Below are 27,711 nucleotides of genomic sequence, written 5' to 3' on the forward strand. Positions count from 1 at the left end.
AAATCTAAAACCTAACTTCTTTTTGCACAGCGGCTGGGCGTTCGCCTTACAAGCGGCCAACATGGCCGACCCGAGTTCGAGTCCTCCGCCCCTCTCGGAGAGCCCGGCAAGCTACCGAGAGTATTCGATATGCCAGACACAGTAACAACAAAGTCTCCAATGGAGACGTTACTGGGCCCGCTCGAGCAAATCGACGATCAACGGGAGGGCCTTTACCTTTACCTTCTTTTTAAAAAAATTTTTTTATTAGTGAGACACCATGAGGTACAGTTGTAGACTTACAAATTTTGTGCTTGGGTTTCAATTATACAATGATCAAATAACCATCCCTCTACCAGTGCCCATTTCCCACCGCCACGGATCCCAGTATCCCTCCCACCCCCTCCCCCCGTCCCCCCATCCCACCCTGCCTCTGTGGCAGGGCATTCCCCTCTGTTTTCTCTCTCTCCTTTTGGGTGTTGTGGTTTGCAAAAGAGGCATTGAGTGGCAATCATGTTTGCTCTATAGTTTACTTCCAGCATGCTTCACCCATTCTGAGAGGATCCTCCCTACACCCTTTATTTGGTGCTCCCTTCTCTATCTGAGCTGCCTTTTCCCCTAGCACGTGTGGCTGGCCTCCAAGCCATGGAGTAAAATTCCTGGTACTAATCTCGGCTATTCTTGGGTGTTAGTCTCCTATTTTGTAAAACCTAACTTCTTGATTTTAAATTATGTTCACCAGAAAATTCTCCATTTTTTTCTCATGCTGGTTTGATCTGCTTTCTATCATATGGTTTGTACACATCACCAACAAGGAAGAAAAGTTTTAGTATAGAAATTTACACGAGAAGTGTGCTTCATATGAATAACTCCAAAACACATTTGGGCTGAGCTGGGGTTGGTTGGTGACTGGAATGGACCATCTTTGGCAAGTGGCAAAAGAACATGTGATGTCCATTGTGTCTTAAAACTAGATTATGTGTCCACCAAAACTGCATTATGAGGGATCTTAAGAGAATTTTCAGAATTCTAGAGTAAACTGCTTACCTATTTCAGCCTTCAGTAAGGCCTCTGAAGACAGAAAAATCTGCTATAAATGATTAGCTGAAAGTAGAGCTTGATGAAAATACAACTTCCTAGGAAAAAGATATGTTTGTTTGTGATCTCAAACAGCAGTTTGAGAATCAGGTGATCTAGAATCCTGCCAAAGTGGGAAAGTCAAATTATTGTTCCAAACTAAACTAAGACCATGGAAAGTGAGGGACTTAGATATGCGGAGGTGAGGATCTGTGAAAATCTCATCTTCCTCAGGCCCCCCAAAATAACTCCAGTGATCCCCACTCTATGGGTTCCCCACTGCACCATGGGTGCATGACCACACAGACGCAACTAGAATACAGTTTAGGGCTGAGGAGAAATAAACAGTGCTTCCCCAGCTCTGACCACTGGCGCTTACTGCCCTGAAGCAGAGAGTTGGAAGTTTAGGGATATGGACTCCACAAACAACCACAATTCATGAATCACCTTCTATCTCCATCCAAAGATATGGCCCAGCCAAATGTGTGGTTCCAATTACTGCTCACCATGGGGTTTGGTCAACAGAAATAGAAGGAAAACTTGCCAAGCTTTTTAATGGATTATATATTAGAGAAACCCCTTCTTGGTCCCACAGCTCTAAGAACTATACTGAGATTCCCAAATCTATGCCATCAGGAAACTGATGACTACAAAAGTCAGCTCTCAAAATAGTTCCTAATCAAGGTTTTCAAGACAGAAGACAGTGGGCAAGAGCCAGCTACTCTGAGCAGAAACTGGTAGCTGCCTTAAAACTGTCCAAAGAAGAACCTACCTTTCCAGTTAAGCAAGTTGAAACAATTGTAGTAGACCACTGCCTCCCTTTCCCAAAAAGGAGTTGTCACTCCAGTCCAATCAGGATGACTCTAAGGTAGACAAATGAATAGCTACCAAACAACTCACTCTTTCCAACTCAGAAGTGTGGCAATCTGCTTGTCATCACCAAACAAGGGTCTATGACACCCATTCTGCCTTGTTAATGTTAAGGGTGAGACCTCAGAGTAATGAGGGAGACAAAGGGCTCAGAGATGAAAACCTTAACCGCAAAGTCTGTCCTTACCAATGTTATGGTTACTTGGGATGTTTTTGGGTTTGGTAGCACACCAGCAGTGCTCTTGGCTTACTCCTCCTGACTTTAAGCTCAGGGATCACTCTTGGGAGGTGTTCAGGGGACAATATTCAGAGCCAGAAATCAACCTGGGGTTGGTTGTGCACAAGTCAAGCACCTTATCACCTATACTATCATGGCAGTCATACTGTGAGAGGTTTTATGTTGTTGTTTTTAAAATCACCTGCCTCAAAAGGAGCACTTACTGACTTCAAAAACAATGATTTGTTGTGTGGCTACAAGACCATTTGTTTGATCAAGCAGCCATCTATTTTGTGTGTGTGTGTGAGTGGCATATATGAAGTTCTTTGTTTGGATGAATGCCAGAATATTCCTCAAAATTTTTCATCCATAAATTTGATTTCTCTATTATACTACAGAGAATTGAGATTTCTGCTCCACAGAGGCCCTTCCTAATCTGAACTCCCTTACCAAATGGTTTCTTCTTCAGGCTAAATGCCTTCAGTGCCTTCCATGAAGGTACTTTCATTTCCTCCCCCTCTCCCTCTCTACCCCCTCCCTCTCCCTCTCCCTCTGTTTCTGTCTCTGTCTCTCTCTCTCTCTCTGTGTCTCTGTGTCTCTCTGTCTCTCTCATACAAAGTCAGCAAGGCTCTGGTCCTGCTCCACTCAACCTCACCACCCCCTACTTCTTGTGCTCTCCTTTCCAAAAGTACTCTAATCCAGTCATACCTGCTCTCTCACAGATCCAGAGATGCTGGGACTGAAGAGATAGTACCGTCAATATGGCACCTGCTTTGCAGGATGTCCCCAGAGCCTTTCGAGAAGTAATACCCGAGAGTCAGGAATAAGTCCTGGTCATTGCTGGATGTGGTCCAAAACAGAAAAACCTGTGAAGTTTTTTATTTACTTATTTATTTATTTATTTATTTTGCCTTGGGCTGGAGCGATAGTGCAGCGGGGAGGGCGTTTGCCTTGCATGCAGCCAACATGGCCGACCCGAGTTCGCTTCCTCCGCCCCTCTCGGAGAGCCTGGCAAGCTACCGAGAGTATCTCGTCCGCACGGCAGAGCCTGGCAAGCTCCCCATGACGTATCCGATATGCCAGACACAGTAACAACAAGTCTCATGATGGAGACGTTACTGGGCCCGCTCGAGCAAATTGATGAACAACAGGAGGACCGTGACCGACCGTGACAATGGTGCATAACTTTCTTAACAATAAAATATTTCGACGATTCTCAAAAAATTAGAAATTCAGCTCCCATTTGACCCAGCTATACCACTCCTGGGAATATATCCCAGAGAGGCAAAAGAGCACAGTCAAAATGACATTTGCGCTTCTATATTCATTGCTGCACTATTCACAATAGCCAAAATCTGGAAAATACCTGAGTGCCCGAGAACAATGACTGGTTAAAGAAACTTTGGTACATCTACACAATGGAGTACTATGCAGCTGTTAGAAAAGATGAAGTCATGAAATTTACATACAAGTGGTACTACATGGAAAGTATCATGTTAAGCAAAATGAATCAGAAAGAGAGAGACAGACATAGAAAGATTGCATTCATCTGTATATAAAGTAACAAAATAGAAGACTACCACTAAGAATAGGCAGAGATAAGTACCAGGAGGTTCACTCCATGGCCTGGAGGGCAGCCACACATGCTAGGGGAAAAGGCAGCTCAGACAGAGAAGGGAGCACCAAATAAAGGGTGTTGGGAGGATCCTCCCAGGATGGGAGATGCATGCTGAAAGTAGACTATAGACGGAACATGACTGCCACTCAATGCCTCTTTTTGCAAACCACAGCACCCAAAAGGAGAGAGAAAACAAAAGGGAATGCCCTGCCACAGGGGTGGGGTGGGATGGAAGGGATGGGGGGGTGGGAGGGATACTGGGAGCACTGGAGGTAGAGAACGGGCACTTGTGGAGGATAGGTACTCGATCATTGTATAACTGAAACCCAAGCACAAAAAATTATAATTCTACAACTGTACCTCATGGTGTTTCACCAATAAAAATAAATTAAAAAACCAATAAAATATTTTGTATCCAAGAACAAATACTATAATGAAGTCTTGCTTAAGTCAAAGAACAATAAAGTGTCTTAAACATTGTATTATATCAGCAAAGGGAAAAGGTAATGAGTATATATATTAAAATATAATATTTAATATTAAATATAAAATTATACAATTTTTCTCTGTAAGAACCTGTTATGAAAATGCAATTTCTTATAGCATAAAATTAAATATATCTTGAAACCCCACAGTTTCATAAAAGAAATATTTTTGAATATATGTATGCATAATTCAATTTTTTACATTTAAAATGTTTTTAAATTAACAGAAAACATTTCAAATAAATTTTATATTAATCATCTATTTTATAAAAGAAAATATTCCCAAAGTATTGCTTATGTAAAAACTCTGAGTTTTGCTTTTAAAAATTCTCTCATCATTTAATAAAAACAGTTTTTCCCTACAATTTTTTTTTATTTTTTACTTTATTTTTATTTTTTTAACTTTATTGAATCACCATGAGATAGTTACAAGCTTTCATGTTTAGGTCGGGGTGGGGAGATGGAAAACAGTTTATTTAGCACAAAGGAAACACCCACTACTTAAAAAAAAAAATGGAGTCATTGAAATGGAGATGGCTCAGTCCCCAGTGACCTCACCCGCATCTGCTTCAATTACTCCCGAAATGAAATAACCAAATTACAGTTCCGCTTCCTGCGGAGCTAACAAAATTAATCTGAACTATCAAAATTCAGCTGCATTAAATCACATATAATACAAGCTCTAAAACCGAGCCATTTCTAAATTTGCGAGGAACATACACCATGGTTGTCATAATCAACAGTAACATCCTCACAATCCCAGACAAAATTAATGGAATCTGGGATGACTGAAATTACCCACAACACTGACTTAACTCATTCCATCTCTTCAACTATGAGCCCAATTTTAATTCTAGGCTTCCTTGTACAACAGATGCATCTATGTGCAATCTGCATTTTAAATGCCATGGAGGGATTTAGAAATACAATTAGGTTCCCTTTTTTGCAAGGGGGTGGAGGAGGCACCCTCTCAAACAATGCTGGGGGGCTGGAGGCCACTCCTGGGGATACTCTGCCAAGTGGGTCAAACAACATCATGCAAGGGCAGGAGAATGCGGTGCTGCTTGGACCTTGTGGGGCTGGGAAGCACCAGGGCAATTCCAGGGTCACATCAGCTGCTCAGGGTAAGTTCCCATTATTAAGCATAAAAATGGAGCATTCAGAGCATAAGTGAAACCACTCTCTATCTTAACTGATTCCTATATTCTTATCATCACAGTTTTTATGACTTAGTATGTCCAGACATATATTCTGTAAATACACTAATAAATATCATCTTACACTACGGATGTATTCAATGCTCTGGTTCTCCTATATTTGACTTCAGACTCTCCATTCACACACAATTCACATCTCACAACCATCAAACTTCATTTCTCCTTTTATTCCATGAAATCTTTTTTTCAAGGTGAGACAGCCAGGATAATTCTCTATGGTTTGAAATATCACTTCATTTGGTGATGAGTCACATTTGTAAACACAAACCACTCTGTCTTGCTCAGTTCCAATAAACCTGGACAGAGTCTTTTCCTGACCATTTTTTTATTTATGGGAAGTAAAATGCCTAAAGCAAGTATCTAAGGTAGCTATATGTTCATTGGTTTGATACACAGCAAAATTAGTGCAGAAAATAATGGGACTTTAGTCATGTTGTGAAAACTTGACTTGAAAAAGTAAATGTGGGAGCATGGAGTGATAGCACAGTGGGTAGGGCGTTTGCCTTGCATGCAGCCAACCCGGGTTCGATTCCCAGCATCCCATATGGTCCTCTGAGCACGCCAGGATTAACTCCCGAGTGCAGAGCCAGGAGTAAACCCGTGCATCACCAGTTGTGACCCAAAAACCAAAAAAAAAAAAAGTAAATGTGAAGAAAAGGGGAAGTCAACATGCATGAACACACACACACACACACACACACACACACACACACACACACACACACCATGGCTCAGGCACCAGGTCATACTTTACAACAGAAGTGCCTAAACTAGGAAAATTTAAGCTGTTAGAGCCTTCAACTAGAATTCAGAAAAGAAATAACAGGGGTCAGGGGTCTCGGGGGGTGTTGTTACCATCATGAATCATGAATCACAACCATCCTGTTATTCGTCGATTGCCTCGAGCAGGCCCCAGTAAGGTCTCCTTCATCCTAGCCCTGAGATTTTTAAGAAAGAGCTATATTCAAGGCTCTTTAGGAGAATGAGGCCCATCATTGTTACTGGTATTTGGCATATTGGGTACGCCACGGGGAGTTTGCCAGACTCTGCCGTGTGGGCAGGTTACATTCAGTAGCCTGCCAGTTTGTCCAAAGTAGGAATGAGATAATAAGATGTCATAATAAGATGTCGTGAGGCCGCATTTGCATTTGCGGCCGCGCGGTTCCGGGAGCTAGTTTTTATAGTCTCTGAGTCTTGGCCGTTGATGGGATTACATGGCGCCAGGGGGCCGTTGGTGGGTGTGACCCCCACCTACTGGAATTTGGAGGATCTGGGTGGAGGATGCTCAGGGGTCAGGGGTCTTGGGGGGTGTTGTTACCATGTCTCCTAAATATAGGTGAGGAGAGAGTTGACATTTTGTCAGTTACATAGTGACTTTCAAAATTTATTTAAAAGAGTGGAGATTTCATGGGGCCAGAGAGATAATACAGCAGGAAAGGTACTTGCCTTACATGCAGCTGACCTGGGAATCATTCCAAGCCCTGCCAGGAAGGATTCCTGAGACCAAAGTCAGAAGAAAACCCTGAGCACTTCCAGGTGCATCCCAACACAAACATTTGTGGGGAAAGTGCCAGAGGATATCTTTACACCGAAACTGAGAAAATACTAGTGTAGTATTTAGATACATTGAACACATTAAATTTAAGTACATTTAAATACATTATCATTTAGGCTTGGAGAAATAATAGATTGAATGTAAATTTTGCATGAATGTGGCCACAGTTCTATTCCTGGCATTGTGGTCTTCTGAGCACTATTGGGAATAACCCTGCAGCAAAGAGCCCTAAGAAGCCCCTGAGCTCCACCGGATATGACACTGAAAACAAAATAATATTAACATTTGTAGAAGAGAACATCACTTATCTTTATATGGGAAAAATCGGGTTCTATAAATATAACACAGATAAATGTGAACACAGCATAATGATTAAGGACATGCATTATGGGGTCAGGTCCTCTTGGACTGAGTCCTGGATCTTCCACTTCAAGGTTAGGTGACCTTGGCAAATCACTAACATTAATAATAATGACACACAACCCCATAAAAAAGTAGGGAGAAGAAATGAACAGAAACTTCCTCAAAAAAAAAAATACAAATGGCCAAAAGGAACATGAAAAAATGCTCTACATCATTAATCATCAGAGGGATGCAAATCAAAACAATGAGATATCATCTCACACCAGAGAGGCTGGCACATATCAAAAAGTACAAGAACAACCAGTGCTGGCACGGATGAGGGGAGAAAGGGACTATCATTCATTGTCGGTGGGAATGCCGACTGGTCTAGTCGTTTTGGAAAACAATATGGACAGTCCTCAAAAAACTAGAAATTGAGCTTCCATATGACAGAGCCTTCTGGCAGTATGTCCCAGGAATGCAAAAAATCACAGTAGAAATGACATCTGCACTTCTATGTTTATGCAGCACTGTTCACAATAATCAGAATCTGGAAACAACCCGAGTGCCAGAGAACAAGACTGGTTAAAGAAACCATGGTACATCTACACAGTGGAATACTATGCAGCTTTTAGGAAAGATGAAATCATAAAATTTGCTTTTAAGTGGATGAGCATGGAAAGTATCATGCAAAGTGAAATTAATCAGAAAGAGAAGGATAGATATAGAATAACTGCACTCATTTGTGGAGTATAAAATAATATGACACTAGCACCCAAGGGCAATAGAAACAAGGGCCAGGAGGACCACTCTGTGGTTTGAAAGCCTGCCTCAAGTGCTGGGGAAGAAAAAAGGCAGTTGGGATGGAAAAGGGATCACTAAGATGGCTGGAGAAATCGCTGGCGATGGAAGATGTGAACTGAAAGTAGACTAAGGAACAAACATGATGGCTTTTCGGTATCTGTACTGCAAACCAAGATGCCAAAGGTAGAGAAAGAGTAAAAATGAAGGTGTCTGATGCAGAGGCAGGGGTCAGGATGGGGTGGGAGGTAGGAGTGATACTGGGGACATTTGCTCGAGTGGGCCCAGTAACGTCTCCATTGGAGACTTTGTTGTTACTGTGTTTGGCAGATCGAATACTTCACGGGGAGCTTGCCAGGCTCTGCCGTGCGGGCGAGATACTCTTGGTAGCTTGCCGGGCTCTCCGAGAGGGGCGGAGGAATCGAACTCGGGTCGGCCATGTTGGCTGCGTGTAAGGCAAACGCCCTACCGCTGTGCTATCGCTGGGGACATTGGCGGTAGAAAATGTACACTGGTGGAAGGATGGGTGTTCAATAACTGTATGACTGAAACTCAATCATAAAAGCTTTGTAACTATCTCACGGAAATTCAATAAATAAATAATTTAAAAGGCATAGCATCTTTTTGTTTTTGCATAACACCTAGTAGTGCTCAAGGCTTACTCTTTGCTCAGCACTCAGAGATCACTCCTAGAGGGCTCAGGGGGACCAAACAGAGTGCCTGGGATCGAACCACAGGGATCAGTTGTGTGCAAGGCAAGCATCCTATCCACTATTCTATCTCTCTAAGATCTCGTGGCATAGTCTTTTTTTTTTTTTTGCTTTTTGGATCATGCCTGGTGATGCACAGGCTCTATTCCTGTCTCTGCGCTCAGGAATTACCCCTGGTGGTGCTCAGGGGATCATATGGGATGCTGGGAATCGAACCCGGGTTGGCCGCGTGCAAGGCAAATGCCCTACCCGCTGTGCTATTGCTCCAGCCCCATGGCATAGTGTCTTTATCTGTAATTTAGATAAAAGTATCCATGAGGTAATTATGAGATTATACAAGTATACAAATCAGTGTCTATTACATAATAAATGTTCAACTAATGTTAGCTGTCATTGATGGTGACTGTTAGGTGCAGGGCAGAACTTGTAGGAATAACAAATAAGAGAACTGCTCACTAATGGCAATAGTAATGGCAGAGAAGAAGAGAGTATTACTTGTGTACACTAAGCATTACTGTGTTAAGGGCCTCGGAAGAAGGCAAAGCACCCTCTGAATTCTCAGGAAAAAGAAGATATATTTCGTGGTAGGAGTGGAAATAGTTAAATGAAACATGAAAAGTTTCAAGGAGACAGTGTTACAATAAAAGATATATGCAAAGGTCCAGCAGGCGAGGCAGTGGTAAACCGTGTGCCTTGCTTATGTGAGAGGTCCTGGACTTGATCTTTGGTGCTGCAAAAAAAGATGATGCCCAGACTGTATATCTGATAACTGTATGGAATAAAAGAATGACAAAGACCTTGAAAGCAAAGTTCTGATGCAACAAAATGTTAAGTGTTCCACAAAAAAATAAAAGTAAAAGATAAAGACTTCAAGGTACAAATGGGCTATATTGTAAAGATCCTCAAAGATGAGAAAAGAATTTGGGATGCAGAAGTGATCTATCTAAACTGTGCCTCAGAGGTCTAATTGGGGAAGATATGTAGGAGGATATGCAATTTGCATTTGATTGAAGAGGGTAGAGGAGGCGGAGATTATTGAAATTTTCAGATGGGGGTTTTGGGGGAAAGAAAACTTCTAAAACCATTAACTCCTGGACTACAACCATAAACTATAAAGTTTCAGCATAAAGCATTTCCCATCTCAGAACTCAATTTTCTCTTACCGAATATGTGCCCCAGCACAGAGAATGGTTTCAAGTGTACTGTGACCAAAGAATCCCAAGTTAAATTTAAGTCTAAATCCTGAAGCTAATTCCTCTCAAACCTCCCCCAAGTTTTAACGAATAATTTTCAAAAAAGAACTAAACGAGTCTGAGGAGATAGCACAGGGTCTCATGTCTTGAATGTTGCAAAGACTCAAGTTTGATCTCCAAATACCACTGAGTAGAGCCCTGGTGGCATCCAGCACCACTGGTCCCAAGCAGCTCCACATGACCAGGTCTTGGCATTGAACCATCCAGCCTGGTTAACAAACCAAGTACCACTAGGAACAGGTATCCTCTGGGTTTCCTTAAAACTGCTTGGGAGGCAGACCCAAGCCCCCAAAATAGGGAGGGGAAAGAAATATACATTATTTATTCTTCATATACTTGAGTATATAAAATTTTGAGTATTTCTCTAAACTTACTGGAGATTTAATTTTTTTCCAGTTTTTTTTAATTTTCATTATAATTTCAGTAGCAAGGTTACAATAATGTTAAATTTTATAGTATTTTATAGTATCTATGTACAAAGTTTCTGCATTCCCCCACCTCCAAAATGCCCGTGACCCTCCACCACTTGTCCTTCATGTTCCTTCTGGTCCATCTTCATTCCATCCCAATCCTCCCTAACCAGCCCACACATACACTGTTTGCTAATCAGTTTTGTAATCCAAGGTCAAGGGTTTGTTGTTTTTGATATTATCTATTACCTTGTTTTGGCTCCCTGTAAACCACTGATGAGTGAATATGTATACTAATGACAAGTTTCAAGGAATATACATAATTTCCTTGAAATTTACACAGAAATTGTGTCTATGTGCATTTATTTTTACTTTTAATCTTTTATTCCTAAAATCCTCATTTAGGAAGTTTTATATATCAAAATTCAATGCTTACATTTTATTAATATTTATACAAAGACTTTAATTCAATAAAATCAAGTGTTCTCAACAATCTGAAAAGATAGGAATTATTCTGAATTCTCTCTCTCTCTCTCTCTCTCTCTCTCTCTCTCTCTTGATTTAGGGCCACACCTGATAATGCTCAAGGCTTACTCTAGGTTCTGTGATCAGGGATCACTTCTGGTGGTGCTCAGAGGACCACACACAGTGCTGGGGGTCAAACCTGGATAGTCTGCATGCATAGCAAGTACCCTACTATCTGCTGCACTATCTCTCCAACATCTTTTTCTCATTTTAGAGAAAATATACACATGACCATAGGAAGTAAGTAGTTCTATAGAAAAGAAAACAGCAGGAGACACAAAAAGCAAACGTTTTTCAAGTTTCTAGACCACAACAGTTCCAGATTAGTAATTCCGTCAGACTCCAGTTTTAATGGATCATGTTTCAGGTTCTGAAGCAGACCAGATCAGTATGACAGTTCAGGTTAAACAGAAACACGCTTGTCACTGATTCCTCAAATTAGTTTTATAGTGACTATGACACAAAATCTACAAAAAATAGAACTGTCTAACATCTACTATTTATATGGCTTTTAATAATTGCCAATTAGGTCAATAATTTTCAAAGAAATTCATTTCCAATGGAAAAAAAATCTCATTTCCCAGAGCACTAAGCACCAAAGATGTATGTATCTAAGTCGGTGAGTCATTTTTTTAAAACATGGCCTACAACAAGAAATAATTTCAAATTTTGATTAAAATAAAACTTATTCAAATATTTAAAACATACTTTTCATGAAATGTTACTTTCTCTGGCTAAAGGTCTATATAATCAGTTTAATAGTTAACTATTTAGTTTAACTTAGTACAGACTCATCTACTCCTTCCATTTCATTAAATTCCTACCCACTAAATTAATTTCATGATGCCTCAAAGTCTTGTAATTTACAGCTTGAAAAGTAGGATTCTACAAAGAATAAAATCAAGTAAATATAGGGGCTGGAGTGATAGCAAAGCTGGTCATTTATCTTGTACGCGGTCGAAATGGGTTCCATTACCAGCATCCCATATGGTCCCTTGAGCACCATCAAGAGTAATTCCTGAGTGCAAGAACCAGGAGTGATCTCTGTGCATCGACAGGTGTGACTCAAAAAGCAAATTAAAAAAATCAAGTAAATATATCTTTTTATTCCTTAAAATTAAGTAAAAACAAATGAATCTGTTTAGAGCTAAATGTTTATAAACATTTAAAAGGTTCATTTCATGGTCAGCTAAATGTCAACTGGTGCAGGAGGCAGGATCCTGAAGGAATCCCTCCCTGCGTCTCACATCTCCAGGTCTCAACAGGGAGACACGTGGCCCCACCTAAAAGATCTGGGGGAAAAGTGACATTTTGCTTGCATCAGCTAAACTGCAACCACAGCTCTACTAGCAGCTGTGAATAATACCTTCCCTGAACATACCACATAGAGTATGCCTTGGCCTCCCATACTAAACTCAACCAGGAACTACACCAGTACCATGCAAATATTCAGTCAACACCAGTTCCAACTACCACTCCCACAAAATTTACAAAGGTAGAAGCAGTAGCAAGAACCATTAAAACCTAAAGCACAGAGTAAGAGAGAAGCCAATGACATTGAGTGCCTCTTAGAACAAGTGAAAGAATCTTTATTTTATTTTTTTAAAAAATTTTGTTAACCACCTAGTAGGAACAGTTGTGTTGGAGATCTTTATCTGAGTATGAAGAGGGCACCAACCAGTTGGTCCCTCAGAGAGTTTACTGGAAGTAAAGGGCATAAAGGAGAAATGGATGGGCTGGAGCAATAGCACAGCAGGTAGGGTGTTTGCCTTGCATGCGGCCGAGCCGGGTTCGATTCCCAGCATCTCATATGGTCCCCTGAGTGGAGTAATTGGAGTAATTCCTGAGTGCAGAGCCAGGGGTAACCCCTGTGCATTGCCAGGTGTGACCCAAAAAGAAAAAAAAGGAAAAAATGGAAACTCTTCTCTGAAGACTTCAAAGGCATAATGGGAAAACAGTAGAGAACTCCAACATGCTTACTAAATGAAGATAGCAGTCCAGAATAATCAACCAGCATTAACCACCTACATAGGTTATCAAATACAGAATTTAGAAAGAAATAGGTGAATATGTTCATTAAGCTAAAAAAAATCAGTGGTATAGACAGTCAAGAAAACCCAGGAAAATGTGAGAAAAACAGAATCAGAAATTACAAAACTAAAGAATTTGGTTGGTGAATGAAAAATTGATGGGAAGGCCTCAGCAACAAATTAACAGTAGCTGAGGACAGAATGAGTGAGCATCAAGATCAATTGTAGAAAACCACTAGACAAGAGCAGAAGAAAAAAGATTTTCCTTTTTTTGAGGAAAATATCCTTAAAATAAAAGAACAGTAGAAAAGATAAGTCTGGGATGTATTCAAGAGTAAAACCTTAAGCATCATCAGGGTCCCAGAGACCCTCGAAAGCAATTTCCATGAGGAATTAGTCAAAGAAATCATCACTGAGACATTATTTGAGTGAAGAGCACATGGACTGAGATTCAAGAGGCCCAAAGGTTGGCAGATAAAAGACAGCCATGAAAGACCCCAATAAACATCTTAATAAAGAATGATGAGAGCCATAGATAGAAATCAAATATTTAAACCTATAAGATCAATGAAGAAAATTACATACAAAGGAGTGTCCTTAAGATTTACAGCCCTCCCGTTGATCGTCGATTTGCTCGAGCAGGCCCAGTAACGTCTCCATTGGAGACTTTGTTGTTACTGTGTCTGGCATATCGAATACTCTCGCTGGAGCGATAGGACAGCAGGGTAGGGCGTTCGCCTTACAAGCGGCCAACATGGCCGACCCGAGTTCGATTCCTCCGCCCCTCTCGGAGAGCCTGGCAAGCTACCGAGAGTATTCAATATGCCAGACACAGTAAGATTTACAGCAGATTTAACAAATTCGACATGGAGGGACCAAGGTCAAAATGGATTGAAGACCTCAGCATCAGACCTGAGTCCAAAAGGTACGTTGAAGAAAAGTTTGGCAAAACCCTCCACGACATTGAAGCTAACATTATCTTCAAAGATGACATGCCACTGGCCAAACAAGTGGAAACAGAGATAGACAAATGAGACTATCTTAAACTATATATAAAGTAACATATATATAAAACATATATATACATAGAATTTATAGAATATAAAGTAACAAAATAGAAGACTAACATCCAAGAATAGTGGAGATAAGTACCAGGAGGTTCACTCCATGGCTTGCAGGCCAGCCATACATGCTAGGGGAAAAGGCAGCTCAGAGACGGGAACACCAAGTAAAGAATGTTGGGAGGATCCTCCCAGGATGGGAGATGCATGCTGAAAGTAGACTATAGACCAAACATGATTGCTACTCAATGCCTCTTTTGCAAACCTCAGCACCCAAAAGGAGAGAGACAGCAAAAGGGAATGCCCTGCCACAGAGGTGGAATGGGATGGGGGGGGGGGGGAATGGGGAGGTGGGAGGGATACTAGGATCATTGGTGGTGGAGAATGGGCACTCATGGAGGAATAGGTACTTAATCATTGTATAACTGAAACCCAAGCACAAAAACTTGTAAGTGTTGTTTCACTAATAAAAATTTTAAAAAATGGTGTTTCACTAATAAAAATTAAAAAAAAAACCAATAAGGAAATGAACACCTCATTAAGAATACTTTACCCAGCAACTCCCTTGCAAATTTGAAGGAAAGATACAGAACTTTATGGATAAACGACAGCTTAGGAACTTTAAAGACTGAAACCATTTTGCAAGAAGTTACTGCAGGGGCTTCTTTAAAACAAAACAAGTCATACAAATATGTCAAACTTCTACAGAGAGATAAAACGAAACTCAATGACAGTAAATTTCACTCAATGCCAATGGCCTAATTGCACCGATTAAGAGATAGAGTGGAAGGATTGATTATAAAATTGAATCCGATCTTCTGTTACCTACAAGAAACCCATCTGAATAGTAAGGGCAAGAAAAGTCTCAAAGTCAAAGGTTCAAAGACAATCTTTCAAGCAAAGTGTTCCCTCAAAAAGGCCAATGTGGCTACACTTACTTGTATTAGAAAACAGACTTTAGTTTAAAAAAGTCATAAAGGACAGAAAAGGTCATTTCTTAATAATCAAGGAATATGTATGTCAAGAAGAACTCACACTCCTAAACATATGCACAAGATGAGGGAGCAGCAAAATACTTAAAACATCTGCTCATAGACTTGAAAGCAGATATTGATAGCAACACAGTAATGTTTGGAGATTTCAACAGCACTCTATCACCTCAAATCAACTAGCTTAAAACTTAGTAAGGAAATACTGTCTCTGAAGGAAGTAGTGGAAAAGATGTGCTTAGCAGATATATGTGTGTGTATAATTTTGCATCTTAAAAAGCTAAATACACTTTCTTCTCCAATACATATGGGAAATTCTCCAAGATAGATCACTTGCTGGGTCACAAAACATACCTCCAAAGAGAGGACAGAAATCTTATCAACCATCTTCTTCAGATCATGATGCACTGAAAATTGAAGTTAACAGCAATAGAAATGAATAAATATCTCAATTTATGAAAATTAAATGGCTCAGTAGTGAATAAACAGTAAGTCAAAGAGGAAAACAGACAATAAATCAAAAGATTCTTAGAAATAAATGAGAAAGAGGACATGAGTTACCAGCAGTTATGGAACAAAGCAAAAACAAGCGTTAAGAGGAAAGTTCATAGCTATGCAAGCATTCCTCAGGAACAAAAAAAGGACCCACATTAATAACCCAACCGCACAGCTTAAGAAACTAGAAAAGAAATAACAGAAAAAGCCCAAAGCAGGGATAAGGAAGGAAATAAAATTTAGAGTAGAAATTAATGAACTTGAATCCAAGAAAACAATCCAAAAGATTAATGAAACCAAGAGCTCATTCTTTAAAAAAATAAACATGATCAATAAACTACTAGCAAGACTTACAAGAAAAGAAAGAGAACCCTAATTAACTGAATAAGAAAAAAAGGGAGCATGTCACAACAGATACCACAGAAATTCAACGGATCATCAGCAATTTTAATAATCAGTGTTCAATGTTTAATATCAATGTTTTATGATTAAAAACTCTCAAGAAAATGGAAATTGAAGGAACTTTTCTCAAGATAATCAAAGTCATCTGCAAATATTATTCTCAGTGGTGAAAAACTGGAAGCTTTTTCTCTAAGATCAGACGCAATATAAGGTTGCCATTCTCACTACTGCTATTCCACATGGTATTGAAAGTACTTGCCATAGGAATGAGGAAAGAAAAAGAAACAAAGGGCATCCATCTGAAGAGAGAAGTCAAACTCTTACTTTTTGCAAATGACCTACCTAATACTAGACATAGAAAGCTTAGCCTAAAGGCTTTACAAAAAAAAAAAAACCTCCTAGAAAAAAATTAGAAATGTATAAAGTGGCAATCTACAAAATCAACATGCAAAAGTTCATGTCTTTTCTATATGTAGATAATAAAATAGAAGATAAAAAAGCCCAGTACTATTCAAAACTGTACCTTAACATATGCTGTGAAAGGACTATGAAAAGAAAACTACAAAACACTACTAAAAGAAATAAAACAGGACATGATAAAATGGAAACAAATCTCCTGCTCATGGATTTGGAGGATTAACTTGTCAAAACATTGTCGGCCTATCTCCCACAACTGCCACTATGTTGACTCACTCACCATCCCTGCTCTTTAAATCACAAACTAAATCTCTGAGGAAATGCAAGCCAGGCAGCTAAAATTCATGGGCACACTGGTCTATAGGTTGAAAACTCTAGGATGTCCTCGGGAGATGGATAGACCGAATCCCACCATCCTGAAACCCTGGGAGCCATGCCCAACACCCCACTACTGCTGCCACACCAATGGTCCAACCCCAAGGCTTCATTTAGAATCTCTACAGACGGGCATGGCCACGGAACCAGAGGCACACGAACCTAACCCAGAGCCCAGCAGCTTACGGCAGAAATGTGAATGGACTATGCGTTAAACTATGGTGCCATGCCCCCCAAGGGAAAGGGTGTCTGTCTCTTCCACCTTTCCCTCCGCCCCCCAACAGCATGGTGGCCGCCGCCTCAGAGCTTATTGGACAGCCAGGTATGAGCCGGCGGTGACGGGGCAACTGTAGCCTCATGGGATGCAGGGTGGAACTGGCACATCCTTCACACCCTACTGAGGCCACGAGTTGCCCTCCATGAGCAGCTCTCCAGCACGGCCATGACACCAGAGGCACATAAACCAATCTCGCAATTACCTGGCTTTTTATTATAGAAATCCCTCCAGATTTAATTAGTAAAATATCAGAAATCCAAAATCTTGTGGCCGCACAACATCATATGGTTTTCATAACCCGCAATAGAAAACAAATTATTTCACAACGCCTTTCTAGCAATTCTGATTGTTGGGGGGAAATTCCAAAAAATAATGGTGCATCTTTTTTTAGAAATAATGAATGTAATCAAAGTAGAGAGAGAGTTAAGTAGAAATCATCTACTTCACAGGCATCGGGAGGGGTGGGACGGGAGGTATATTGGGGTTCTTGGTGGTAAAAAATAATTATTGGTGAAGGGATGAGTGTTTGATCATTGCATGATCGAGACTTAAACCTGAAAGCTTTGTAACTTTTTTCATGGTGATTCAATAAATAAATTTAAAAAAAAAAAAAGAATCTCTGCAGACTTATTCCAGTTGTACAGATCCTGAAGTTTCTAGGCTACACAACAGCATACACAGCCATGAGACAGTTCCATATTCCACAGTACTAAAATTTCATTATGAGCATACCGAATTAGATGTATAAGTAACATAGAAGCCAATTAAACTCAACAAACAAAACCAATAACACAGAAGGCTCAACTAATGAAAATCCTCAAAGACTTAACAACCCTGTTGTTAGATAGAACAGTTTTCACAAATTTTCTTTTACTAAATTATTTTTTGACATTTTGTTTAGCCATGTGGTTGTAAAAAGCAATATAAAACAAAGTACCATGTGCCTGATAAAGGGATAGGCTTGGAGGCTGGTTGGGAAACTGGGAATAATCGTGGAAGAAAGAACACTCAGATGATGGGATTGGTGTTAGAACTCAAATGTCCATAAAACTGTGTTATGAACAACTTTTGTAAACCATGGTATTTAAACAAAGTATATATGCATATACTCTATATATTATATGTAATATATATTCTTTAAATATATTTTAACAAAAAAATAGCAACACTCCCAAAGCACTGTACAGATTCAATACAGTTCCCATAAGGTTACCTATGACATACTTCAAAGAAATAGATCAGCACTCCTGAAACCGGTGAGAAATAATAAATCTTCCCTAATCAGCCCAACTAATCCTCAGGGAAAAATTTGGGAGACATTGCTTTCCCTAGCTTCAAACTGTACTACAAAATGATATAAATTAAAATAGCCTGGTACTGGAATAAGGACAGCTCCTCAGATCAATGGAATAGAACTGAAAATCCACAAAAAGACCCTCAGATTTATGGACAACTAACCTTTAATAAAGGAACAAAAAATATGAAGTGAAGCAAGGAAAACCTCTTCAACAACTGGGGTTGGGAAAACTGGTAGGTCACATGGCAAAAAAACCATGAAAAACAAAAAACTTCAGATCTCTGCCAATGCACCAAAGTCAAATCAAAATGGATAAAAAAAAACCCTTGATCTTAGACCTGCATCCATTAAACCATAAAGAGTAAAACAAAGGCAGAACCCTACATGATATTGAAGCTAGAAGCAACAACATTGGCCAAGCAAGTAGCAGCAAAGATGGGACTACATCAAATTAAGATGCTTCTGCACCTCAAAGGAAACAATGACCAGAACAAGAAGACACCCCACAGACTAAAACTATTTGCCCACCATTCATCTGATAAAGAGTTAATATTCAAGATACATAAAACACTGGTAGAACTTTACAAGAAAAAAATACAACTCCATCAAAAAATGAGATGTACAGAACCTTTCTCAAAGAAGAAATACAAATGAGCAAAAGGCATATGAAAAAAATGCTCTGCATCACTGAACCTCAGGGAAATGCAAATCAAAACAACAATGAGGTATCACCTCTCTCCAAAGAAACTGACACACATCAAAAAAGAATAGCCATCAGTGTTGGTGTGGCTGCAGAGCAAAGGGGTCCCTCATTTACTGCTTGTGCAAATGTCAAGTAGTCTGCCTTTTCAAAAAACAGTATGGACATTCTTTAAGAAACAAGGATCTGAGCTTCTGAAGAACCCAGCAATTCCACTTCTGGGCATCTACCCCGAGATTCAAAGAATTCTGTTCAGAAAAGACATCTGCATGCCTATGTTTACTGTAACACTATTTGCAATAGCCAAAATCTGGAAACAAGTGCCAAAAAAAAAAAAATGATGACTTTATAAAGAAATTCTGGTACATATACAATGTGGAATACTACTCAGCCTTAAGAAAAGATGAAGTCATGCAAATTGGTCCTGCATGGATGGATCTGGAGATTGTCATGCTTAGTGAAGTTAGTCAGAGGGAGACAGAATGATTTCTCTCATGTGGGAGATAAAATGAAACATAGCAGGGCTATAACAAATGCCCAAAGGCAATAAAAACAATGGACATGAGACCTAGTTTCCGGTAGGAAGATTATCACTGGGGTGTAGGGGTGTGGGGGGGGTGGGAATAGGCCAGAGAAGGGTACAATAGGACATTGGTGGAGCGAAATAGTCACTCGGGATGAGACAAAATGCTCAAAGGAGGTATAAAGTGTCTGCAAGGAAGGCCGGCTGGGGTGGGGATAGGTGGGATGGAAACTGGAGCCACTGGTGGAGGCAAATGGTCACTGGTGAAGGGACTGGGGTTCGAATATTGTATACCTGAAACTCAATCATGATAGCTTCATGACTTTGTAATTCATAGTTATTCAATAATAAAATTAAAATCATATCTAAAAAAAGTTCTTTTACAGTGCCAGGGCATCAATCATGTAAGTGCTCCACTGCTAAGCTACATTCCCAGGTTCCAGAGTCCCAACTTAAACCAAAAAAAATAAATAAATAAACTGTAGAAGTTAATGATTTCCTGAAAATCTTAGTTCAAACTTGACCATGGATGCTTTTCCCATTAATGAATTACAAGAAATGTGTAAATGTTTCCTTAAGAGCGCCTGATCTGAACTCAATCAAAAACTGAGAAAACATAAGCATTAAACAAAAGTACAGGTCATGCAAGAATTTAAGTGATAATTTGTAATAATTTTAAATCAGACACAACAACTTTTTCATAGGGAACTGTACTAAAGTGTTCCTAATCTTTCTTAAATGGATAAAACCACTGAATGCTGAAAATAAAAAGTGATTATGACAGTCAAAAGACACACAAATAATTTACATCCTATAATAAAGAAGTCATTTCAAATATTCTCAGTCTGCAAGTTGGCTAACTCATATTCAACACTTATTAGATGCCAACACCTTTGTAACAAGGTGCATAGAAGGAGCACTCAACCTCTGTATAGTTCTCAGCTGCAACAGGAAGGCCCTTTGGGGGCAGACGGATATAAACACATACAGAAGCCGGAGCTCCGAGGCTCGTCCCCAAGAGTGCTAGAGCAGTGCTGTGTACGCTGCAGGCCCATGCCCCAAGGGCCACAGTCATTCTCTAGGACTGCTCTTAGCAATCCAAATGAAATATGGTTCCCAGGAAACATTCAGCTTCTAGGCCCACATACAGATTTCCAACTTATCCTATTATGAGGCTAACAACATGTTCCAATCTCCCTTTCAAACAAACTAAAAATTAATAATGCAATTTAAGCTGAGACAAGACAGGATGAAGAAAAATAATCAGCATTAGAGACAAAAAGACTGGGAATTAGACCAGACCCTTCATTTAAAGGCTAAGTGATTGGGGGGCGGGGGGAGTCAGGGGCAAGTTATTTAATGTTCTGAAATACAGACTCATCTACATTTGTTTCTACTCATAGGATCTTTATGAGGATAAAGTGAGGGAATGTATGTGAAAGTGCTCTGAAAAGTACCAACAAATGTTGGGATTATTAACTTTGATTACAATCAGCATACACAATGAAAATTAGAGAGTAAAATATGACCTTACCAGCAAGCATCTATGGAGCAAACGTTTACTAAGCACTTAAAACAGTTCTATTTACTTTTCATCCATCAACTCCATAAAAACCTGTGACAGGAGTGACTGTCTGGCAATGATAATGGTTCTTCGCAAAGTTTGAGCATATTAGGATTTTTTTAAATGTCTCTGGCCAACAGGAAAAAACAATCTACTGACTGTTAATTAAAGGAAGGACCAGAGTTCCTATCACACCACTCCACCCTTGTGGTATATTCATTCTTGGCACAGGCTACCATAGACACAGCATTTTCTTAGGGTTCAATGACTACCTCTTTGGAGGCTGCGTGAGAGAGCATTCCCTGTCTGCTTAGATCAAACCAGCCAGATCTAATCAGGTGACACTGGCCACTCTATCTTACGTGATCAAGAGGGCCAGCTTGGGTTTTCTGTCCAAATATACTTCTATTATTCATTTCTATTACAAACAACTATTCTTTTTAGATAAGATGCAATTCTTACAAGAGGGCCACTTTTTTTTTTTTAGTGACTGCAGTGTCTTTGGCATGCTTACATGAGAGTGTGACAAGCAATACTAATGGGGAAGTTCAAATTATCAATATGTAGGCAGAGAGACATACAGAATGTGATATGGTCTGGGGCTAGCACATTCAGTTTTGTCTTATGGGTTTTGGGTTCTCCTGATAAATCAAAGTTACTTAAATTTCTCAATGCCACTGGCTTGTACAAATTCACTTCACAAAATTCCAGAACTTAATTGAATTCATAACAATGCACCTTTGGGAAATGATGACTCCCCTATGGACTGTTGAAACTGTGCCCTCTTCTATGATCTCAACACAGAAGCAGCTCATGGGATGGCTGCGGGTTCGTCAAAATGAGGATTCTTTTGGGTGAAGATATATAGACAAGCAAAGAACTGACAGTCAGGAGGGATGAGAATTCATTGTGCCAAGCAGTCTGCATTTGCTACCACAATCTTCACAACCATTTGAATTTTCTTGTGTTTGAATTAGAGAATGGCATGATTCATTATACATGTCATTAAATGTAGTGAGTTCATATATCTAGTAAGTTCATATGACTATCTAATGAGTTCATATACTGGACTTAATATTCTCCTCCCTGAAAAAGGGTGAAACCATAATAAGAGCAGACAAGGCACCATATCAGGTTCATCTTGGAAACTCTGCTGCTTATCCCATGGGGGCGTCTCTTTGCCACTTCACAATGGGATGCATTCTCCACCAAAGTCAACTTGCTAGTGAGAAATCTGTTAGCTCCACTGGACAACCGAGGAAGTGCAGAGCTTAAAAAAGTCTTGGCTGAGGCCAAACAATGGAATGATCTTCAAACACGAGTGCTCTGCTGCTGGAAGTTCAAGGCCATGGAATTAAAAAAAAAAAACAGAGGCTGAGGACTGAGGTGGAAGGTGTTGGAGGGGCAGGAAGGGGAACCAAGATGTGGTATACATAGTACAGACTTAGGATGTGCGTTGCAGGAAGGCAGCAAAAGAGCAACATTCCCCCACTGCTATAGGACTTGCTCGGTACAAGGTGCGTAAGAGAGAGGGGAGGGGATAGTTCTGCTTCTCCTGACAACCAGGGTAGTGACAGATGAACCAGCCAACACAAAGAAGAAAGATGGTTGTGAACACTGCACCTACAGAGGAGTCTGTATCACTCCGTGTCCACACTCACGCCTTATTCATGGGAAAAACTAAGTCTCAAAAAAAAACCCACTTTGGGTTAGTCAAAATTGTATTTTGGAGATACTAAATTAATTCTCAGTTTTGAAAAGTAATTTTTTCATTTGAATCACTGTGACTGAAAAAAATTGTAGCATGTTCAAGCATATATACAAAAGCATAAAGGGCTCTTTTAAAAAAAATGATCACTGAATGGATTCTAACTTGCACAAGTCAAACACTGTCAAAATGTCTGTATAAGAATACATCCTTAAGTGGCTTCTAAGTACAAGAGGGAGATAAAGAGAAAGCAGGGCGCGAAGAAAGGGGGATCACGCCAGAGGACAGTATAGGAGACACAATCTGATCTAATAAATCAACTTTTCATCTGGCTTCAAAACCCATCAAGTATCAAGGACTTAATATCAATATATGTGCATGCTATACTAATTTTGACAGAAAAGTTAGAGAAAATGTAAGATAAGGCTTTATGACTCAATTGATCTGGAATAAACAAGTAGCAGAAAACAATAGTCAGATCCTAAAAACCAGGTGGGCTGAGGCCAGAAGATCCTAAAACACTCCTCAGCACTTATCCAGAATAAACCTCTTAGCAATGTCAGCAGACGCATATATTTGCAGTTTCAGATACATCTATTTGAAGTTTCACGGGCATTTTTCAAGATGAAGTATACCAAATGAAGTTTTGGGCAATGCTCAGATGACTGATTTCAACTTAAAATGATAAAAACAGGGTGCCCAGCAGTACCACTTCTGGGAATTATATCCTGGGGGCCCCAAAACAGCAGAAATGCCATCTGTACTTCTATATTCACGGCAGCATTATTCACAATAGCCAGAATCTGGAAATACCCTGAGTCTCCAAGAACAGACGACAGGATAAAGTAACTATGGCACATCTACACAATGGAATACTATGCAGCCACCAAGAAAATGAATTTATGAAATTTGCTTATAAGTGGATGGACATGAAGGGTATCATGCTGAGCGAAATGAGTAAAAGGGAGACAGACATGGAATTACCGCATTCACCTGTGGGATATAAAAAAATATGAGACTAGTACCCACGGACAATAGAAACAAGGGCCAGGAGGACTGGTCCACTTGCCACAAGTGGAAGGGCTGGGGGAGGGCCGTTAGGATAGAGAAGCAACCACCGTGACAATGATAAGTTGGAAATGATCACTCTGGACAAGATCTGAGTGCTGTGAGTAGATGAATGGATATAGATGATAACCTGTCAGTACCTGTACTGCAAACCATAATGCCCCAGAAGGAAATAGAAAAAGAAAAGTTCCTGCCATGGAGGCAGGCTGAGGTGAGTGGGGGAGGGGTTGTGGCAGGAGAGAAACTGGGGACATTGGTGGTGGGAAGCATTCACTGGTGAAGGGGTAGGTATTGGAACATTGTATGAATGAAACCCAATCATGAACAACTTGTAAAAGTATATCTCATATTTATAATCCAATAAAAACAAATAAATGATAAAATTAAAACACGGTGTTTTAAACTTAACTTGGCTTTGATGTCAAATTCAGGAAGACAGAAACATCAACAGAACAGTAGGTGCAAGTATTATTTATCAAACAAGCATATAGTGTTTATGAAACCACTTGGCAAAACAGTGTACCAAGAAAACAAGTTATTAATGGGAAATGAAAAAGGGTTAGGAAGGGGCAGAATAGAGTTTTGTGACCATTTTTAAAGCTTCAGATACTTATCTGTGGTAAAAGACACAATAATGACAAATCTGCCTTTCTACCCACTCTGCACACACTCTGTAATAGATATTTGTTGGTGAGAGGATTGCTTCAAGGAGGCCTTACCCCGGGCCTAACTATACAGTCTGCCCTAGGTATTTTACTTCCAGTGCTCACCGTCCCAGAGAAATCTGCCATATGTAGTCAGAAATGGGCTTTTAAGTATGTTCTATGGTTAATTTCTTTACATGAATTCAAACGGTTTAGTTAGAAGGCTTTGTAAGATTTATAACCTTAGTTGCCTCTTTTCAGATAATTATAGTTATTTTTGTTTGGCTTTTAGCTTTTCATAGCTTTATTATCTTTGGGTGTCACTGCATTGCAATAGCCAACCTATGGGTCTCTCTGTCTCTTCTCGGTCTCTATATCTGCCTCGGTCTCAGTCTGTCTCTTTTGCTTGAGCGTTCTCTCTCTCTCTCTCTCTCTCTCTCTCTCTCTCTCTCTCTCTCCCCTTTTGCATCCCCCTTTTCATCTCCTAGTAACTAATTATGTTGACTTACTGTTTTAACAGCATCTCTGATTTTATCTTTGTCCTACCATCCCAATGCTCCTAAGGTCACAAATAATTTGTGGTTAAGTTTTCCCTTCCCTCTCTCATCTCCTAGTAACTAATTATGTTGACTTAACTGTTTTAAGTACATCTATGACTTTTATCCTCATCCTGCTATTCCAGCAGTCCTAAGGTCACACATAATTTTTGGATAATTTTTTCATTTTGTTGTCAGGATAGTTTCTGCCAGAGGTCAAGGCAGGCATGACAATTAAATTTTGCATCTCTGAATTCTTTCATAACAGTTTCATCTTGCACTCTCCGTTTCAGCAGCTCCCTGAGCTACATCTCAGGAACAAGAAACAGCTGACTGTGAGGCAGTTGTTCATAAGCCACCAGTGACTATTCCCATTGGAATCAGTTTTGGTCAGACTGAGAGGGACTACAGCTTTAAAATCATTATACAGGGCAGCCATAGGCAAATGAAGAGGGGAGTGAAAGGAGGGGAGGGAAGAGAGAGAAAAAATATATATGGGCTGGAGCAATAGCACAGTGGGTAGGGCATTTGCCTTGCACGTGGCTGACCAGGCCAACCCAAGTTCAATTCCTCCACCCCTCTCAGAGAGTCCGGCAAGCTACTGAGAGTATCTCACCAACACGGCAAAGCCTGGCAAGCTCCCTGTGACGTATTTGATATGTCAAACACAGTAACAAGAAGTCTCACAATGGAGGCATTACTGGGCCCACTTGAGCAAATTATGAATAATGGGAGGACAGTGACAGCGTTTCAGGTGACATCCAGCGATACACAAGGGCTACTCCTGGCTCTAGGCTCAGGAACTACTCCTGGCAGTGCTTGGGAGACCATCTGGAATGCCGGGGATTAAACCCGAGTTGGCCACATGCAATGCAAATACCCTACCCTCTGTACTATCGCTCTGGCCCAAGAGAAAATCAAATTATTAAAAGAAATACTGACCTAAATTCACATTTGGGTAATGGTGGGCAGACAACTGGAGTGCTCAGGATTTAATTCCTGACTCTGTGCTCAGGGATCACTTCTGGTGGGAATCAGGGAACCATATGGGATACCAGGGATCCAATTGAGGTTGCCCTACAAGGCAAGCATCTTACCTGCTGTTCTATCATTCCTGTCCTAATTTCACATCTTATATAAAAAAAATTCAATATAAATACCAGAGTTAAAATGAAAACAATTTCAGGACTAAGGCCAAATAGCACAGGAGTAGAGCACTTGCCTTGCATGAAGTCACAGTGGCTGTGACTCTGGTTCAAATACTGCCACCCTCCAAGCCCCTGATACCACATATGGTTCCCTAAACACTAAGAGCAATAGTTCCTGAGCACGACCAGCTATCGTCTCAGCCCCCAAGTTCCTGAAGAAAATCTTAAGATTTGGGCTGGGCAAAGATTTGTAGACTTGACAAGCAGAATACATAAAAGAAAAAGTTAATAACTTGGACATCAAAAATTTCAATTTTGTTCTACAAAAAATACTAGTAAGAAGCTGAAAGAAAACTATGGCTAGAAAATTATATCAGCAAAGCACATATCAGAGGGTTGTTATCTAGAACTTACAAAGAACTTTCAAAACTCAGTAATAAAAGAATAACCCAATTAGAACACCGGCAAAAGACATAAAAAGACACTAAGGAAGAAAAATAGCTAAAATACAGAAAAATATTTAATTTAATTGTAATTAAATGCAAATTAATACAAAAATGAGGTATCACTGCACACCTATCACAATGATTAAAATTAAAGAGCAACTGCTGATGAATATTTGGGAAAACTGAGTCATTTATATATTGCTAATGCTAAAGAAAATAAAATGGGACAGCAATTTTGGAAAAGGTGCTGGCAGCTTTTCTACAAAATTAAAAATGCATCTATCATTTGGCCTAGAAATCCACTGGGTATTTATTTCAGAAGAATTAAAACTTGCATTCACACAAAAACGCAAATCCTAGCAGCTTTATTTGCAGTAGCCCCAGGCTGGAAGCAACCCAAATGTCTTTCACTGGGTCAACTGTTGAAAACATCAATATAGTCACACCATACAGTATGACTCAGCAATGAAAAAAAGAAACCCAAATATTGATTTATGAAACATCTTCAACACATCTCAACTTCTATGACCTAAATGTTTTTTGTGCCACCCCAATCATCTGAAATCTAATGCCTTATGTGACCCTCGTAGGGGGTGGGGCCTAGATGTTGCCTTCACCATGAGACAGAGCCCTCATGAATGGGATTCGTGTCCCGCCAGAAGGGACCTGAGAACTCCTCTTGCTCCTTAAGGTTACAGCAAGAAGACAGTCCTTTATCAGCCAGGCGCTGTTCCCACCAGACATGAACCTGACCCTACCAGCACCCTAATTAATAAAGGTTCCAGCCTCCAAGGACTCTGAGCAGTAAGTTTTTGTCGTTTATAAGTCATGCAGTCTGTGGGTTTTGGCAGCAGCACTCTGAAAGGACTCATCAGGAGAACTGTAATGGCGGGGTGGGGGGTGGGGGGTGGGGATCCATTATATAATATTTTGAAATGACAAATTACAGGGACAGAGAATAAACTAGTACTT

The 27,711-nt window shown here is 40.0% G+C and overlaps 1 protein-coding gene across 1 annotated transcript in view; it reads right to left on the minus strand.

Annotated features, from left to right (window-relative positions):
* Window positions 1-27,711, minus strand: part of NCOA7 (nuclear receptor coactivator 7) — a 179,562-nt gene that overhangs the window by 120,519 nt on the left and 31,332 nt on the right. The window lies entirely within an intron of this gene.

This window comes from Sorex fumeus, unplaced genomic scaffold (genome assembly GCF_029834395.1).
Source record: "Sorex fumeus unplaced genomic scaffold, SorFum_2.1 ptg000061l, whole genome shotgun sequence".
NCBI lineage: Eukaryota > Metazoa > Chordata > Mammalia > Eulipotyphla > Soricidae > Sorex > Sorex fumeus.